At 41.0% G+C, this 18000-nt stretch overlaps 1 long non-coding RNA gene across 1 annotated transcript in view; it reads left to right on the top strand.

Annotated features, from left to right (window-relative positions):
• The window catches only part of LOC138763504 (uncharacterized), a 162440-nt gene extending 144649 nt beyond the window's left edge, over positions 1-17791 (top strand). The window contains exon 3 of the long non-coding RNA XR_011357622.1: positions 17723-17791. This is a non-coding gene — a long non-coding RNA (uncharacterized lncRNA). The remainder of the gene's footprint in view (positions 1-17722) is intronic.
• The last annotated feature ends 209 nt before the right edge of the window (positions 17792-18000 follow it).

Raw genomic sequence — 18000 nt, 5'->3', positions numbered from 1 at the left:
AGGGCTGAAGACTCAATAGTTGTAATGTTGAAGGTGTAAGTGAAGTGAGATTTTACTTTTATTTGGAAAGATGAAGGTTGGTGTCATGGCTGCTCTCTGAGCGTTATCCCTATTTTTATGCTGACAGTTGACTCACCATTTCTCTCTATGAATGTGGGTCAGCCTCTATGTTTGGTCACTCCTTCTTTGCATTTTTTGCTCAAGATTCCAGCATCTGCCATTTCTCTTGTGTCAAAATGTCAGAGCATTTCTATATTGCAATGACAAACCATTGTTCAATTTTGCAAAGGGTAGTTAAACCCACCAAGTTACTACTTAGAAAGTTGCCAGCAGTATTTGGCCTCAGGTTCTTGTCTATGGTTCCTTGGAAATGGCAGCACAGATGGATAGTGTGGTGAAGCCATCTGACCTGCTTCCCTTCATTGGTTGGCATATTAGAATATAAGGGTTGGGGCATTTTGATTCAATTTCACAAAACATTGGTTAGGACATAATTTAAGTGCTGTGTGCACTTCTAGTTACACATTATTGGAAGGATACGATTGTGCTGGAGTAAGTGCAGAGGAGATTCACTAGGTGAACGACTTTAGTTATGGGAGAGTTTCCCTGGACTAATGGAGGCTGAGAGGTGGCCAGCCAGATGGTTATGAGATCATGAGAGGCACAGGTTTAAGGTGAGAGGAAGGAGTCATCAAAGGGACTTGAGGATTACTTTTTTAAATTTGGTGAGAATAAGATGCACTGTCAGAGGAAATTATGGAATCAGGACAATTATGACATTTAAGAACCATTTCGACAGAAACTTGGGTGGGCAAGGTATTGATAGATGTAGTCCTAATATGGGAAAATGGGATTGGTGTGGATGAGAAGAACGGTGGCATGGTAGTCCAAAGGGCCTGTTCTTGTTCTGTATAATAAAATGACAATAGATGGCTGATGTACCATCAATAATCACAAAAGGCTGATATTGTGAAACTATAAAGACAGGAAATACCATCAAACTTATTGACCAATAGAAGTAAAGGGAAAGGGGAACATACAAAGGGTATTGGTAGAATCAGTCTGGAGAAATGTATCCAGCTGGCAGCAGCCAACCATAGCACTATAGTGGTTTACCACAATGGCAGATTGGATTGGTGTGAGATTAATTGACGTATGATAATGAACGATGTTTGAGAGAAATGATCTCAGCACTCACAAAGTGCTCAGTGAACAAAGAGGCTTACAACCCCCAGTAGTGAAGAGTAGTGATTTTCCAACTGCCCTCCTAAACTCACATTCCACTTTAAGCATTCCCCTAAACCAGAAGTACTCTGTGTTTAGAAAGGGATTGCTCAAGATAGTGTGAGTAGAAAGAAAAAGTTTAAAAATTACCTAATTGGTTCATTATGTTCTCAGTTTCATAACTCCAGAGGAACTGAACCAATGACAGTTTGTCTCAAGCAAAATATTTCAGGAACAATTGGATCACTAATCACATAGGTCTTATAGCATAGGGATTACTTAAAGTGGAATGTGAGTTTAGGGGGGGGCAATTTGAAAACCATTGGTGGAGAGTTAATCATAATGGTGCCAAGTCAGCTTTTAGTTAATGAATTCTGAACCAAGTGCTGTCCAGAGATGCGAAATTCAAGGCAGATTTCTCCCCCTTTCACTGAGTGTTAATCCATGCATTGAGAGAAGCTGAGCATCCATTCATCTAAATAAATTATTGGTGGAGGCAAGTCAAGTAAATACAGATTTGCAATCACTTTCCAAGCAGCCTGAATCAAATTGAAATCTGATTGAGTTTGAACAGAATACCTCTAGTTTGGTAATTCCTTTCTCAATTCTGGCAAGTGCTGTGTTCTAGAAAATTTCCAAAATCTTGAAATGCCAACATGCAGAATGAAACATGAACTATTAATTAATAAGATGAGATAAGCACAAAAAATTTGAAATTGTAAAATAACAATGCATTAAGAACATAAATCATTTTAAGTATTTAAGGAGTCTGCTAATTAGGTCAGACAGTCCTTGTATTCATTTGCAGTGCTGAGTGAATGTGGGCTGCAAATCTGTTCACCATATTTGATAATGTCTTGGGCACAGAAGGGTTTTCCCAATTGGTTAGGAATATGCAATGATTTATAACGGTGACGAAAAATTAGAACAGGACACAAAGGAAGGGAGGAAAAGGAAACCTTTGTTAATGTTGCACTTAATCAAATTTTCTGGCTGTATCTTGTACATCAAAAGAAATTTAGCAAGCTCATTGAGAAATACATATTGTACATAAATCACAGATCAAAAATAATGGGATTTCAGTCTTCGTATTGAACTGATTGAAGTATTCTCACAATAATTCCACTTTTTAAAATTTTCTTTGCAGCTGTTCTTAATTGACAGATTGAACTGATGCCAAGAATAAAACAGTTCACAAAACAATATTTGCATTCTTTATTGCCTCTATTGCATTCTTAGTTGTGCCTCAGAATTATTTATCTCCAGTTGTTTGGGATAGTATCAGTGGGAATTGGTTGAATTACTGGACTATAAATTGAGGTATTGGTCGGAGTAATATCTATTCATCTGGAAATTCTGTCTGTCATTTTTCTGTATAATCAGAATTTTACTGTAATCTGAAATTTGGAAAAAACACAATATTGCATTCCACAAGGACAAGGGAAATCACTGACTGCTGTAAAAACCCATCTCATTCCCTAAACCTCCTGTCCTTCCATCTTCGTGGTGCCAAATCATGTGGACCCTGAAATAGTCCAGCAAGCCACACATTTGAAAACTGCTCAACACACAGTCACAGGTAAACCTATACCCCATAGTTTAAGACTCAACTACACAGGGAAAATGACATGATTTTTCCATGCTCCTCGTGATTTTATCAACCTGAATAAGGTCACCCCTCACCCGCAACCTACTATGCTTGAAGGAAAGCAGTTCTCATGGGCAATTTCAGATGGTCAAGACAAATGTGGAAAAATAAATAAATGAAAGAAACATATTGCATTTGCTGTAATTTGCTGGATCATGAAAAATATTTAAAGTGAGAGTTGCTTTGTTTTTTTCTAAGAATTGATAAAGATCACTAAAACTGAGTGGGATGTGTTGTAATGTGAGATGCTTTTAAAGTGATGCTGTGAGGGGTTTTACTTCCTGTCTGACTTCTTTACTTCCTGTGTGCCTCATATATAGCTTGGAGACCATGTTGCAGAGGAAAAGGAATGAGCTTTAGTGTTTTGCTGTTCCAGATAAAGTTGTTTTGTTGAGTTTGTGCAGTGAACAGGAATTCACTGTTGTTCAGATGACTGGCTCCTCCCTTGGCTCCACCCTCACCTTCCCCCTCACCTTCCCCAATATGAACCCTGGTTTTCCCGCCTTACCTCAAATTCATGTGTGGACTATTGTGTCTACTGGCCATTGATTGTAAGCTATTAAAAGTGTGTTTGTACTCCTCTCAAGCCTCTGAGTGCAATCACTCATGTTACAATTTTAATAGCTAACTTTGAAGCAGGATGGAAGCCTTGTTGAAGTCAGGTATACCCTCTGTCCCCAGAGGAATTTGCCAACTGGCTGGAGTGTTTTCAGTCTTACTTGACAATCATGCAAGATGTCTTCAACTCCGATAGTCTTTAGAGGTCTGCACTTCTCTCTTGAGTCAGCCTCAAGGGGTTCGTGGTCATCATGGACTGTACAACTTATGAGTCTGCCATAGAAGGCTTGAAGGTCTACTACATGAGGCCTGAAAACAACATGCTGGTGAGACACCGGCTCTCTCAACATCGGCAAAGTCCGGATGAGTCATGGACAATTATGACCTTGAACTGTTGGTGTTGACTAGGAAATGCCATTATGAAGCAGTCACAGCCCAGGTGAGAGAGGAGGAACAATTCCAGGACACCCTCATGGAAGGAGTGAGGTCAAGGTACATGAGGCAGCAACTGCTACGTTGGGGAAGAAAGACTTGGCCAGCACCCTAGAGCTGGTAAAAGCACCCAAACAGGCCCAACTAGGAGATGACGACCTCACGGGTGAAAGCAGCCCCTCTTCAGAGGACCAGGTCATTGGGGCACCGACAACCCCCACAGCCCCAGCACTGACTGCAGCCACTTGCAACCAAGGATGCTACTTCTGCAGACAGGCATAGCACCCTATGCCCGATGCCCCGCGAAAGACTCTGTGTGCTCAGGATGTGGTGAAGGACTGCAAGGTCAAGGAGAACTCAAATATGGCAACTGCTTGTGCAACCCCCGAGTTGGTGTTCAACCCGTGCCTGAATCTCAAAGTGCTGGCCCCAGCCTCTCCATGCTGCTTGCCATCGGCATTTTGTTGCGCCTCTTGGCAAGACGCACCACTGGAAGTGAAGCATCGCGAGAAGCAACGGCAGCCATCTTGCCATTGCCTTATGGTTGACACTACCTACTCCTCCCTCAGATCAAGATGGATGGTGGCCTTCTTGCTGCACCTCATCATTGACACCATCTTGTCTGCCTGTGGGCCAAGATGAGAGAGTCAACATCGACAATGGGAGAAGCGTGGTTTCCGGAGCACTGGCCTTGGTCATCCTGGATCAGGCAAGACCTCATCAATTGAATGACTCCACGATTGAGGTGAGGGTAAACGGACACTTGACTGATTGCTTGGTATATACTGGCTCCACTGAAAGCTTTATTAACCCTGCGACTGCTCTGTGGTACAACTTAAAAGTATACCCAATGCACTATTGTATTTTCCTAGAATCATATTTACACTCTGCGACAATCCAGGGGTATTGTGTAGTACATCTAACTGTAAAAAGGGGGGAAATTTGTATGTTCCAATTGCATTTACTGAAGGATATGTGTGCTTCTTCTGTATTGCTGGGCCTAGACTTCCTGTGTCACCTTAAATGTGTGACCATGGAATACCAGGCACACTTCTTCCATTTATGGTGCAGAATGGAGGATCCTAAAAACCAGGTGCCACATGTGGCCTCTCCACCCTAAATATTGATTTCCCCCCCCACTGTTACTGAACCTGACTCCCAATTGCAAGCTGATACCCCCAAAGAGCAGGGAATACAGTGCAGGGGATCGGGTATTTATCAGAGCTGAAACGCATCAGCTGCTTAAAGAAAATATAATTGAGCCTAGCAACAGCCCATGAGAGCCCAGGTTGTAGTCATGGAAGGTGGAGAAAAGTCCAGGCTAATGATTGAATGCAACCAAACAATTAATTGTTTCACTCTCTTGGACTCGTATCCCCTCCTTCATCTTTTGGACATTGTAAATAAAATTGTGCAGTATCGGGTCTATTTGACCATTGACCTGAAAGCTGCATACCATCAGTTACCGATCCATTCCAAGGACCGCCCCTACACAGCATTTGAAGCAGATGCACAGGTCTGTCAGCTCCGGATGGTCCCTTTTGAAATCGCTAACGGGATCTTAGTCTTTAAGAGACAGATGGACAAAATGGTCAATGAATAAGGGTTAAAGGCCACCTTCCCTTATCTTGACAATGTTGCCATTTATGGACACTCTCTGGAAGACCATTACGTCAAACTCCAGAAGTTTCTCCACATGGTCAAATCCCTGACTCTCATGAACAGCTTCCAGTAAGTGTGTGTTCCGGAATAAACATGGTGATTCTGGGCTATGTGGTTGAAGATGGCGTCATTGGTTCTGACCCTAATCGAATGTGCCCCCTATTAGATCTCCCATTCCCGAAGACCATGAAGGCCTGAAGGAGGTGGCTGGGCTTCTTATTATGCCCAATAGGTTCCTCACTATGCGGATAAAGTCAGCCACCTCTTAAAGTCCACCTCCTTCCCTTTAACGGCTGAAGCCCAGGTGGCTTTCAACAAAGTTAGGAGCTATATCGCAAAGGCCACCATGCATGCAATGGATGAGAATGAACCATTCTAGGTGGACAGCGATGCTTCTGACATAACTCTGGCTACTACCCTTAACAAGGTGGGCAGGCCAATTGCCCTATTCCCCCCCACACCCTATAAGGCCACGAGCTTCGGAACACATCATAGACCTAAGCCACTGTAGAGGCCATCAGGCACTGGAGCCATTACCTGGCCAGCACTCGACCAGCGATCAATGACATTCATGTTTAATAACGCAATGAGGTGTAAAATAAGAATGACGAGATTTTGAGGTGGAAGATCAAACTCTCCACCTATAATTATGATGTAGCATACAGACCAGTTATTCTCAATGAGCATCCAGATGCCCTGTCAATAGGAAGCTGTGCCTCTGCATACACTAGCCAGTTGCGGTCACTACACGATGAGCTTTGCCACCCAGGTATCACTCACATGGCTTATTTTGTCAAGGCATGCAACCTGCCCTACACCATTGAGGATATCAGGGAAATGACCAGATCCTGCCAGGTCTGCACTGAGTGCAAACTGCACTTCTACCGCCCCGACAAAGTGCACCTAAGAAAAGCATTTAGCCCCTTTGAATGACTCAGCATCGATTTAAAGGGTTTCCTCACTTCTACCAATGGAAATGTGTACTTTCTCAATGTCATTGACGAGTATTTACATTTTCCATTTGCCATCCCCTCCCCAAACATGAGCACCACCATGGTCATCAGGGCCTTGTACTCTATCTCCACTATGTTCGGGTATCCCAGCTATATCCATAGTGACTGGGGCTAATCATTTATGAGCGAAGAGCTATACCAGACCTGTACATGAGAGGTATTTCCTCAAGCAGGAAGACTAGCTACAATCCTCGGGAGAAAGGAGAAGTTGAAAAGGAAAATGCAACGGTATGGAAGCCATAAAATTGGTTATCTGATCCAAAGGCCTTCCAGACTCACGCTGGTAAGAAGTCTTACCCACTGTGCTTCACTCCATAAGGTCGCTTCTCTGCACTGAAATCAACACAACTCTTCACGAGCTAAAGTTCACTTTTCAGAGTAAATTCACATCCTGGATCACCCTTCCGGCTTGGCTAATGGCACTGGCACCAGTCTTTTTTTTAAACTTTATTTAAGATTTTATAACATGAATAACATATAGGATTACATTAAAAAAAATTAAGAATAAATTAATAAAATTACAATACAGTATCAGTAATCTAAATAAACTATACCCTCCCCAATAATTATTACACATTAATAACCCAACTCAAATTAGTCCAACCCCCCTTTCCCCCCAAAATAGAGTGAAGAATTAATAAAGTTAATAATATATGTGAGAAAAAAAACCCACTTACAAAAAAAAAACAAAAACATAACTGATTAAAATACTAACAAAAAGAAAAGTAATTAATACTAAGATATCAGACTTAAAAAACATATTTAAATCAAACTTAAATGCATATATTTAACAAACGGAGTTAAGATGAAACATATATTTAACTCAAACTTAATATAAAAATTTAGTAAAGTTAGTAACATTATCTATCAAAAATTCTTAAACAATAATCAATTCTTTAAAAAAAATTTTAGCAAGGAAAAAAAAGATGAAAAAAAAACTTTCTCTATAGAGATAAACCTTCACCAAATATCAACTAACTTCACATCTATCATCATATTAGTCACATAAACCACCATCTTAAAACAAAATTCAAACCTCATTAAGCATTGTACAATTCAATTTTAGTACTCTTCCACCATTTTTCCCTTTTACTCTTGAATAGTTATCCAATAAAAGCTCCAATACCACATTTAAATATCCCCAATCATTACGTTAAAATTCAGATATCCAAATAATAAAAACACATCTACAACAAAATCAATATCTTCAACAAATGGAGCATAAACCACAAACAAAATTCAAGCCTCATTAAGAATTGTACAATTCAATTTATAACTTTCACCATTATTTCCTTTGTTCTATAACTAAAATAGCAAAATAATATACACCAGAATTACCACTCCTTTCACCTTAAAGTTAAAGAAAAAAATTTAAAAAAACTTATCCATCCCATTCACATTTAAATTTCAGATATTCCTTATCTACTGAATAAACTTTACAAAAAAAACCACATCAATTTTTAGTTTTTTAAACAATCAAATACTTTCTTATGCTTTTTTATATATTTAAACAAAAAACCCCCTTCACTCTTTAATCTAATAATACAAAAAAAAAGGAAAAAAAACGGGTAGGAGGTTAAAAATACCCCCTCCCGTCTAAACCGTGCAATGCGTTAACTCCCAAAAAAAAAATGGGTGTGAGATAACTCACACGTAGCAGATGACTTTCAGGAAATAGTGCCTATCCAGTTCTCTCCCCCAACTCTCACTTCATCTTAAACTAACATCATCATTATTTAATATCCCTTTTTAAAAAAAATAGAAAAAAAAAGGGCAACTCTTCTTTTAATCAGCTCCAACTGCCGAGTCACCATTACAACCATTCCTTCTTGGAGCACGGCTCTTTTTTTCCATCTCTTGTCTCCTTAGAGATCGCGGCGGATTATGTCTCTGTTGAAACTGAGTAATTGGCAGCTCTTGAGCAAATGCTATAGCTTCCTTTGGAGAATCAAAGAACTTTGGTTGGCAACCATCTTGGAAAACCTTCAAAACAGCTGGATATCTAAAGGTTGCCTTGTAACCTTTCTTCCACAACAACTCTTTAGCAGGATTGAATTCCCGTCATTGGAACATAACTTCTTGACTCAAATCCACATAGAAGAAAATTCGATTACTTTGAATCATCAAGGGTGATTTTCTCTGTTGTGCATTTCTAATAGCCACTCGTAAAATTATTTCTCTGTCGTAATAATTCAAGCAACGAACCAAAACAGATCTTGGACTTTGACCTGAAATAGGTCTTCTACGCAAGGCTCTGTGAGCACGTTCCAGTATTATACCTTCCGGGAAATGTTCTTGACCCAGCACCTGCGGAATCCATTCAGTAAAAAAATTTCTTGGGTCTGGTCCCTCCATACCTTCCGGCAAACCAATAATCTTTATATTGTTCCGTCTGGATTGGTTTTCCAAATAATCAATCTTTTTCACCAAATTTTTATTTTGAGTTTGTAAGTCTTCGACCATTTTGGTCACATCAAAAACTTGATCCCATATTTCGTCTATATCTTCTTCACACAACTTAAATTTATCTCTCACTTCAAGCTTAAAAGCTCCAAACTCAGCCATCTGTTGAGAATGTATTTTCACCAGAGTATTAAACCTAGAACCAAATTTAGTCATAATCTTGGATAATCCCTGCATTGTATAAAATAATTTAGATTCAAGATTCACAAAAATCTTTTCAATTAGAAGAGATTTTGGCTTAACAGATTCCTGCTTCTTCTGCATAACCAAAGGATCTTCTGTTCCTTCCTTCATTCTGGTTGCCTTCCTTGTAGTATGACTGCATGTGGAAACCCCAGCCATAGCCTCTCCAGCAATGACTGGAGGACGCTGGCCGGGGTTTTCCCCAGTCCATAATGTATTAAGTTCTCCCAGTACATCAAGTTGTATAGGTTCTTCTATCTTAAGAGATGTAGTTTGCAGCACCCCCTCTACAGTTGACAAATGCCTTTGAATAACTCTTTGTTCTAAAAGCTGTTTGGCGCCCTCTTTAGGGGGCTCTACCGATGTAACATAGAGCTCTACATCCGAACACTGTAGCTCTCTCCTGGGATCCATTTCACGCTGAGTTCCGGTGTCTTTCCTGTAGGTAGGCTCCAAAACTTGAACTTTTGGAAAATGTAGTTTTTTGATGATCTGTTGTTGTTTTTTTTTGCTCTTTTCCACCAATTGTACCATCATAAGTTAAATTAACAGCACTGAAATTATCTAAACTTTTAAAGAATTTTAATGGGCATTTCTAGACAAAACAATAAAATAGAGTCAGAAGAGGACTGGAAGGCACGTCTGATCCTTACGCCATCTTGCCACGCCCCCACCGGCACCAGTCTTTATGAGAAAGTATGTGAGGAGGAGCAAGACAGACCCTTGATTGAGAAGGTGCACCTGCTGCACACCTACCCAACGTATGCCTTTGTGGCATTCCCTGATGGCAGAGAGGACACTGTCTCAATCAGAAACCTGGCACATGCCAAAACTGAGGATCCAATGCCTCAAACAAGCCAGGAACCACCAAGTACCCGACCCAGGGTCAATCCACTCTATGACCAGAGCCAGAGCCCTCGAGACCCTGCAGCTCTGCCCCACAGAGAGTCCAGGAAGTTCAAGAGGCCCAAAGTCCTCCAGTAATAAGATGCTCAACCTCCTGAGAGACTCAACTTGTAAATATTTGTAAATTATTAGATTTTTTTGAATGTATGGTCTCTGCTTTTCACTCACAGGTTCTCATCTGAAAGAAGGGGTGAATGCAGTGAACTGGAATTCACTATCTATGTTTTGTTCAGATGGTTGGCTCCTCCCCTGGCTCCACCCTCACCTACCCCAATATAAACCCTGCTTTTCCTGCCTTACCTCAGATTCACATGTATCTACTAGTCATTGATTGAAAGCTATTAATAAAGTATTTATGCTCCTCTCAAGTCATGAGTGCGATCAGTCACGTTACAGCTTGAAGTTATCAAGTCGTTCTTTTTTAAAGCAGAAGTTATCACAGGATGTGAAAAGCATTACTTGTTTTTGCATTTGTTCCTTTGTCATTCAAGTGTCTTGACCATGAATACTTGGAGCTTTCCACAATTTTTTTTACTCCCAAAATATCCACCACATATTTCACACCAAAGGGTAAAATACCCAATGTGTGAAACAGTTCATCACTTCAAAAATACCAGAACTTGCAAAGCATCACCTATTGAAACTGTGAAGTGATTCAGACCTCACCTCTCACCCATCCATAATGATCATTACATCTCTTCGGTACTTTACACTGTAGACCACTGCATCTTTCTCAAATTTCTTCTCCCTGCCACAAAACAATGTACTCCACTGACTAAAATCAGTCACGTTTCAGATATTACATTGCCTCGACATGCAATCATGTCCCAGTTCTGCACTTCCTTTTCGGATGTAGACCAAGATTCTATTTTTGTTTTAGATACTTATTACATATTTATTTATATTTTTATTTAATTTAATTTAAAGCACAGTAGAAACCAAATCCAGCCATTTAAACTTGTGCCACCAAATTACATGCAAATTAACCTGCCACTCTGTACTTTTCGGAAAGTGAAAAGAAACACAGGCACTCGGGAAAAATCCATGCAGACAATGGGAAAATGTACAAACTCCTAACAGGAATCGTGGGATTTGAGCCTGGGTCACTGCCGCTGTAATAGCATCGTGCTAACCACTACATTAACTGTGCTGCTGTACTTCATTCAAAAATGGCCAACATTATGGACAGATGCTAAAATTGCTCCAGTTATTTTTTTTTTAAATCCATTGCTGCCAGACGAAGTGTTTTACATTGGACAGAAGAACTATATGCAGAGCAGGTGAAGGATGTATGGATCCTTGACAGTGCTCTGCCATTCAATGAATTTGTAGCTGATGTGCCCTTTTACTCTGCTCTCCTATTTAATTTCATATATTCCATTACTTTTGATGTTTTCTTGACCAAACATTTCCCTATTTCAGCCTTGAACATATTTAATGACGCAGTGTCCTGATTTTTTTTGGTGTGTAGTGGCATCTGCCATTACAGCATCGGTGACACTGGTTCGAATCCACTGATGTCCGTTCTCCTTGTGAAAGCGTGGGTTTCATCTGGATGCTCTGGTTTCCTCCCACATCCTAAAGATGAGCCATATTATTAAGTTAATTGGTCATATGGGTCGATTTGGTCAGTGTGGCTAAAGGGCTGGTAGGGCTTGTAACCTTGCTGTAAAAGAAAACTAAATTAATTCTGGGAATTCATATAATGAATATTTTTTTCTTGTCCTCACTTGAAATAGGAAGTCTAATTCAGAATCCTCCTTTAAAGTAGACTTCTACAAAAAGGGAATGATCCTCTCAAGAGCTACTCTGTTAATTTCACTCAGAATGCAATATGGTTAAATAAAATTAACTCTCATTCTGCTGAATTCCAAAGAATATATAAACATAACAATTACAGCACAGAAACAGGCCATTAGGCCCTTCTAGTCCCCACCGAACCAAACACCCCTTTCTAATCCCACCTCCCTGCACAATGCCCATAACCCTCCATCTTCTTCTCATCCATATACCTGTCCAACCTTTTCTTAAATAATACAATTGACTCCGCCGCCACTATTTCTCCCGGAAGATCATTCCACACAGCTACCACTCTCTGAGTAAAGAAGTTCCCCCTCATGTTACCTCTAAACCTCTGCCCCTTAATTCTTAACTCATGTCCTCTTGTTTTAAACTTTCCTCCTCTTAACGGAAATAGTCTATCCACATCCATTCTGTCTATCCCTTTCATAATCTTAAATACTTCTATCAAATCCCCTCTCAACCTTCTACGCTCCAAAGAATAAAGACCCAATCTGTCCAATCTCTCCCCATACTCCAGATGCTTAAACCCAGGCAACATTCTGGTAAACCTTCTCTGCACTCTCTCCTATAATCTAAGCAATTCAATTATTCTTCACAAAAAATGCCTCTTTTCCCAGAGACCTTCTGAATCTATGCAGAGCTGTCTCCACTGCAAGCAGTATGAAGCACTCCAAGTAAGATCTTACCAAAATATTGTGTGGCCGTAAGAAAGCCCTTCTACCCATATTTTGCATCTAACTCCTACACTAACTATACTGCTGTTCTTCAGTCAAAAGTGGCTAATGTTATGGAGATCCATAACATGGAGCTGCATCATTGAAAAATGAGGGGCATGTGAGATATTCTGTTACTTACTATCAGCCTGCATCTGGTGGATATATGCATTAACATTTTGCTAAAACTACTTCTGTGTTGTACAACATAACTCAATCTAAAACTATGCGTGGTGTAATAACGAACAACCTTTGGAAATTCACAGGATTAAAACTGCTGTCATGACCTTTCGAGTTGAACAGTTTCAACGGCTCACAATTTTGTACTTCCTTCTGAAGATTTGAATGAAGCAAAACTCTCGCCAGCTTATTTAAATTTAAATTTTCTATTTAGACATACAGCACGATAACAGGCCATTTCAGCCCACGAGCCCGTGCTGCTCAATTACACCCAATTAACCTACGACCTCTGTACATTTTGAATGGTGGGTAAAAACCGGACCCCCCTCCCCCCGTGGAAAGGCCACGCAGTCACGGGGAGAATGTATAGACTCCTTAGAGACAGCGCAGGATTTGAACCCGATCCTGATCACTGGCGCTGTAACTGTCTTGCACTAACCATTCTGATCAGTAAAGTTCAGAGCACGCTGATCCACATCCACCAACGTTGCTTTAACCAGATCTCTCTCACTCCCTCATTCCTCTCTTATACAAATTGGAGGCCAGCCCAAACATGCTTTTATTACATGTTTATTCATTCACAAGATGTGTTTAGGATATTCCAAATTGAACTTGACAAATTGGAGGCCAGCCCAAACATGCTTTTATTACATGTTTATTCATTCACAAGATGTGTTTAGGATATTCCAAATTGAACTTGACAAGGTAAGGTTGATCTTAATAAAGAATTTAAGAAAGAGCATGGTAGCAGGCCCTTCTGGCTAACAAGCCCGTGCTGTCTAAATACTCCAATTAAGCCTCAAACCCTAGGTGGGAGGAAACCCAGCAGACATCAGGAGAAGATACAAACTCCTTAACACTGCAGTTAGCCCAATGGTATGACAGTGTCAGTGCCATATTCAAACCTGAGTTGTTGGTACCGTCATAGGATTGGGCTAGCAGTTGTGTTAACTATATCATGGTTGTTCTATTCCAGTTTATGTCGTGAACATAATTTCGTGCTGGGATTGTGAGAGGGTTCAAGATTTTCATCATGACAAGGAAGGGTCAGCAAAATACTTCGAAGATTTTTTCTTTGGATGATTTTCAGAAAAATTCAGAGATTTCAGTAATTTATTGCCAAGATGGTATTGCTAAAATTGTCACCCACTGGACATGCCATGCTTTGCAATTGTGGATTGTTTTTTCTTCTCTCAGATTCTGGAGAAGCTTTCTCTCTTGCAGAATATTTCACCTTTGAAATGCTAATATAGTTGCTTTTATTTGTTAGATCCATTAAATGCCTATTCAAGGGAAAATCTCAGGATATTAATTACAAACCTGCTCTTAACATATCATGTTATACTCACTCTTGTTGTAAATAGTATAAACGATGCATGCCTCTTATCTGTGTGTGTGTGTGTGTGTGTCTGTGTGTGTGTGTGTGCGTGTGTGCGAGTGAGAGAGAGAGTCTTGCGCCATACAGGCATTGACAGTTTCAATCTCAGAATCAGAATCAGGTTTACTGTCATCATTGCCACACTTGTTCTCACAACTCCTCCATCAGCACCATTTGGGGCCCCAGTCAGTACTCCCAAATAACCATATAACCACTTACAGCACAGAACAGGCCAGTTTGGCCCTACTAGTCCATGCCGTAACAAATCCCCACCCTCCTAGTCCCACTGACCAGCACCCGGTCCATACCCCTCCAGTCCTCTCCTATCCAAGTAACTACCCAGTCTTTCCTTAAATGTAACCAATGATCCCACCTCGACCACGTCTGTCGGAAGCTCATTCCACATCCCCACCACCCTTTGCGTCAAGAAATTTCCCCTCGTTCCCCTTATAATTTTCCCCCTTCAATCTTAAACCATGCCCTCTAGTTTGAATCTCCCCAACTCTTAATTGAAAAAGCCTATCCACGTTTACTCTGTCTGTCCCTTTTAAAATCTTAAACACCTCTATCAAGTCCCATCTCAATCTTCTATGCTCCAGAGAAAAAAGCCGCAGTCTGCACAACCTTTCCCTGTAACTCAAACCTTGAAATCCTGTCAACATTCTCGTGAACCTTCTCTGCACTCTCTCTATTTTGTTTATATCTTTCCTATAATTTGGTGACCAAAACTGTACTCCAGATTTGGCCTTTACAATGCCTTGTACAATTTCATCATAACCTCCCTACTCTTGAATTCAATACTCCGATTTATGAAGGCCAACATTCCAAATGCCTTCTTCGCCACACCATCTACCTGAGTATCAGCCTTGAGGGTACTATTTACCACAACTCCTAAATCCCTTTGTTGCTCTGCACATCTCAATAGCCTACCATTTAATGCATATGACCTATTTAGATTTGCTTGAAGCAACACATCACGTGAATCTGCAGGAGTCATCTACTGCATCCAGTGTTCCTGTTGTAGCCTTCTTCACATTGGAGAGACTGGACACAGACTGGGAGATCGCTTTGCTGAGCACCTTTGCTCTGTCCGCATCAATGAAAGGGGATCACTCTGTGGCCAACCATTCTAATTCGGCACCTTACTCCCGTACCAACATGTATGTCTATGATGTCATGCACTGCCAAACCAAGGCAACTTGTAAATTGGAGGATCAACATCTAATATCCCATCTGGGCATTCTCCAACTGACATTGACTTCTCTGGTTTCTGCTAGGCAACTCCTCGTATGCCCTCCCTTCCTTTCCTCCAGCTCTACAACGTTTTCGCTATCTATTCAAAGAACCATTCCTCCTCCCCCATTTGTTGTTATGCCCTCCCTCCCTTGTCCTCCGAGTATCTCTTGCCTGTGACCCTGTGATCCAGCTCTTGACCCTCCAACCACCATTTTATTCAGAGCCTGCCTACATTAAACTCATAACTTGATGAAGGGCTCAGGTCCAAAGCAGTGTTGATGTATCTCTATCTTGACCATCGCCTTCCCAAGATCGTGTTATATGGCGAGCTCTCCACTGGCCACCGTGACAGAGGTGCACCAAAGAAAAGGTACAAGGACTGCCTAAAGAAATCTCTTGGTGCCTGCCCCATTGACCACCGCCAGTGGGCTGATCTCGCCTCAAACCGTGCATCTTGGCGCCTCACAGTTTGGTGGGCAGCAACCTCCTTTGAAGAAGACCGCAGAGCCCACCTCACTGACAAAAGGCAAAGGAGGAAAAACCCAACACCCAACCCCAACCAACCAATTTTCCCCTGCAGCCGTGTCTGCATGTCCCGCATCGGACTTGTCAGCCACAAACGAGCCTGCAGATGACGTGGACTTTTTACCCCCTCCATAAATCTTCGTCCGCGAAGCCAAGCCAAAGAAGAAGATAAATTGTACTGTTTGACCTGCTAAGTTTCTCCAGCAGTGTGTTTTTATTTCAGCCAGGGTGTCTGCAAACTTTAGTGTTTTACTCTTAATTCTTTATTATCATGGACATAGGTCACAAAATTTGTTGTTTTGTGGCACCAATCTTGTGCATTAAAGGTGGAAATTGCTCTAAATTACATTATTGTAAATTTACTATTTAAAAGTAAATTAGTGCAAAAGAAGAGAAATAAAAAGTGAGATAGCGTCTGTGGTACATTGTCCATTCAGAAATCTGATGGCAGAGGTGAGGAGGCTGTTTGTAATACCTGTATTATGTGTTTGACTTCAGGCTTCTAAACTTCCCTCCTGCTGTGAAAAAAGGGCATGGGCTGAATGGTGAGGGTCATTGATGATGGAGGCTGCTTTCTTGAGACACTGTCCCTTACAGATATCCTTAATGGAGTAAATATGAATGCCTATGATGGCACTGGCTACATTCACAAGCCTCTGCAGCCATTTCCCATCCTGTGCATTGGCACCTCCTTACCAGACAGCGATACACCAGTCAGAATGCTTGCCATGACATATCTGTAGAAATTTGTAAAGGTCTATGCTGACATACCATATCTCGTCAAACTCCTAATGAAATATGGCCTCTGTTGAGCCATCTTCATGATGGCACCAGAACAGATCTTCAGGAATGTTGACACACAGGAATTGGATGATCTTAATCCTTTCTACTGCTGACTCCTCGATGAAGACTGGTTTGTATTCTCCTGGTTTCCCCTATCTGAGCATAATCAGTTCCTTTTTGCTAACATTTATGGTTTTTAGACTGCAATGTCGGGAAAATTGTGGAAAAATATTAATGTATTTAATGTCTGTGTGGTTGTTCACACTGCACCTTTTTTGACTGCAGGTACCTGAGTGCAACAGTCTTGGTGGTTGGACGTGCAGTAGAGTGGATGACTGTCAATAAAGTTTTCTGTACAGCAGGCTCCCTCCAAAAAATTGTAGGAGTCCTGCAGGATAAATCGCGGGGCAGGAATTGACTCAAAATTCCGGCACATTTGTTTTTAGACTGCCTGTCTGTGTGTAGTGGCAAAATTCCTTGATTGTGCCGTGACCTGCCTACAGTGTAAAAACCATAACTAAGTACAATATTGTTGTGACATCACTTAATTAGCCCATCTATTTCACTCCTGTATGCTGCCTCTTTGCCACCTGTGATTCTGCCAGCAACTGTAGTGTATTGTAGATGGCATTTGAATTGTGCCTTGCCACACAGTCATGGGTGTACAAAGAGTAAAGCAGAGAGCTATGCCCACATCCTTGAGGTGCGCCTGTGTTGATTGTGCATGAATGGCTTGCCACTCTGCAATCTTCAATGAACATTCCCATTTCAGACATGAAGGAAGTAATCAAAGCAGCTAAAGGTAATTTGTTCCAGGACACAGACCTAAGAGAAATTTGAAGCCATGTCCTGGAGCTGAAATGATTGACTTCCAACACCACAAACTTTAGAGACTTTTATACAACTTCTTTATTCCCGGATATTTGTGGCTATTTTTTTTAACGATACGGCTGGTATTTAAAAACTACCAATATGCAAAGTTGGGGTAATTCCACTCCCGGATTTTTTCTTCCAGCAGTCGTCGTGTCATCCCCAGAATGCCATCTGTGTAAAAGGCCTAAGCATCATTCTGGGAACAACTCTGGTAAGGAAGTGTATGTGTACCATAATTTTTTGTGTATTTATAGGTAAGCATTTAAGACTTGGACAAAATATGCAAGTAGGTCAACAGAAAAAAATCTTTTTAATAATAATACCATAGTCCCGCTCTCTCCCGGCAGCCCTCAACTATACAGCAAAGGTAAAAGGCAGAGTTGATCTGGCTGACAGCGAGTCATTCACTGGGGAATAACT

The sequence above is a fragment of the Narcine bancroftii genome, chromosome 1 (genome assembly GCF_036971445.1).
Source record: "Narcine bancroftii isolate sNarBan1 chromosome 1, sNarBan1.hap1, whole genome shotgun sequence".
NCBI lineage: Eukaryota > Metazoa > Chordata > Chondrichthyes > Torpediniformes > Narcinidae > Narcine > Narcine bancroftii.
This window is presented reverse-complemented; position numbering and strand designations above follow the sequence as displayed.